Source organism: Otolemur garnettii, unplaced genomic scaffold (genome assembly GCF_000181295.1).
Source record: "Otolemur garnettii isolate 467f Iridium unplaced genomic scaffold, OtoGar3 scaffold00029, whole genome shotgun sequence".
Taxonomy (NCBI): Eukaryota; Metazoa; Chordata; class Mammalia; order Primates; family Galagidae; genus Otolemur; species Otolemur garnettii.
This window is the reverse complement of record NW_003852424.1, coordinates 2646314-2648498: the sequence shown is the minus strand read 5'-3', so window position 1 is coordinate 2648498 and position 2185 is coordinate 2646314. Positions and strand designations below refer to the sequence as shown.

Genomic DNA, 2185 nt, shown 5'->3' with positions numbered 1-2185 from the left:
GTTCCTTTTGGAAAGACATCTGGAGAACACTTAGAGAACTAAAAATAGACCTGCCATTTGACCCTGCAATTCCTTTATTAGGTATATTCCCAGAAGACCAAAAATCGCATCACAGTGAGATTTCTAAGAAGCTGCCACCTCAAAGTGGGAGTGAAGAACAATGTCAAATGGGAGCTGAACCCGGAAATAGTTGCCCACCACTTTTCAAGAATCTTGGTGCTATGGTCACCCCGCATACATTAAAGTTATCAGAAGGGCCTATTGGATGGTGGGGCTTACTAAGAGCACCTATGTCTATGGCAAACTTTGAGAAGCCCGAGACCGAAAGATAGAAGTACTGTTTGGCTCAGCAAGCTGCCAAGGGGGTGGCCTCCACCAGCTCCCCTCCTATCTCTCCAAGACGACAAAGCAGAATCAGAGGAGCAGAGGAACAAAAATAGGCCTTGGTCTCACTCCGAGCTCTCACCAGATAATGGAACTTTAGAGAACATGTAAAGGCATAAGACTGAACTGCATGAACATAATGAATTCTCCCTATTTGCCATCTTCATCTTTAACTTTCACCACTTCCAGCCTTACTGGGGTGGTCCTGCTCAAGAGGTACCAGGCTGTAGATTTGATAAGCTGGATGTCAGTGGACTGAAAACAGCCCAGGTCCTGTTTAGCCTCTTCCTCCATGGGAGTTCACTGGAACAAGCAGGAAAGATGCCCATTCTCTCTAGCACTTATTCTCATCATCCAAACTGAGCATTTGTATCTCAAGCAGAAATAAAAAGGTTGTGTTCTTTTTAGGTGATATTTACTGGGCTTCGGTAGACTAGATATCCAAGTGTAATGTCCTCTTAAGCCTCTGAAGTCTGCTGCTTAAGAGAAGAGAATGCATTAGCAGGCTATATCCACTGTTTCTGTGAGATTGCCCTGAACAAGCTGAGTATATCTTTGGTCTTAAAGATATACTCTCAACTCAGCGCCCATAGCTCAGTGGTTGGGGCATTAGCCACATAAACCGGGTCTGGCGGGTTCGAACAAGCCCAGGCCAGCTTTATAACAATGACAACTACAGCAAAAAAGTAGCCAGGCTTTGTGGCCTGTAGTCCCAGCTACTTGGGAGGCTGAGGCAAAAGAATCACTTAAGCTCAAGAGTTTGAGATTGCTGTGAGCTGTGACTCCATGGCACTCTACCGAGGGTGACATAATGAGACTCTGTCTCAAAAAAAAACAAAAAAAAAACTTGATATATTGATAAAGTTGTTAATGTGAATAAGCACAATAGATTCTACTACTACAAGGGAGATCTTAATAAGGCTTACGGGTAATTGTTGTAGAAAATGCAGCTGGGATGAAAGAAGTTCAAAAAGGGAACTTTAATATTGTTTCCTGAAATGGCTCCTGAAATTCTGAAAAAGAAGATACCCTGACTTTCAGACCAAGGTTAAGATATGGAGCTAGTCATTTGGTAATCCTCGAATAGCTGTAGTGATGGGAGATGAGGAAGTATAAATGTTCAGATTGTGCCAGGGTCACTCAAATACAATGTGAGGTCATGGGGTTTAGGATGTAAAGATGGGGCAATGGATTCCTTTGCTGTCCTTAATCTTTTAATAGCAAACACTGCCAGTGTTCATAAAACAAGCTGTTGGTACAAATGACACCTTTAGGTTTGTTCATTTTGCAAATACAAACAGAAAGCTTTACCAAAATCAAAAGAAAATAGGTATATTAAAACTTGACATTATTCTAAGTTTAAATAATTATGTTTATACCAAAGCCAAAATTTATTAAAAGTATACTTTTCTGGCTTTGGAAGAAATCTAATGTACTATCTATTGCACCATAGAACCACCTTACTTTTCTGGCTGTCATGGAGGCAAACTCATCAAAAATGTTTTTTATTTTAACCATTGCCTGTTAAAAAATACATAAAAACTTGTATAGGAGATGCACATTTTTCCCTTCTTAATTGTGTGATCTCTGTTCAGTGTTATTTTCCATTGCAGAAAGGGATATATATAATAAATTTTGTGTATATTTAAGGTTATAACATGTTATGGGATACAAATAGTAAAATGGTTACTGTAGAGATGCAGATTATCTTACATAGTTTTTTGTGTCAAGAGAAGCTAAAACTATTTAAGAAAAATCTCTAATATAATTTCATGACTTTGATCTTTTTTTTTTTTTTTTT

The 2185-nt window shown here is 39.0% G+C and overlaps 1 protein-coding gene and 1 pseudogene across 1 annotated transcript in view; both read left to right on the top strand.

Annotated features, from left to right (window-relative positions):
* Positions 1-440, top strand: part of LOC105886871 — a 6308-nt pseudogene extending 5868 nt beyond the window's left edge.
* Positions 1-2185, top strand: part of LRRC28 (leucine rich repeat containing 28) — a 123546-nt gene that overhangs the window by 81274 nt on the left and 40087 nt on the right. The window lies entirely within an intron of this gene.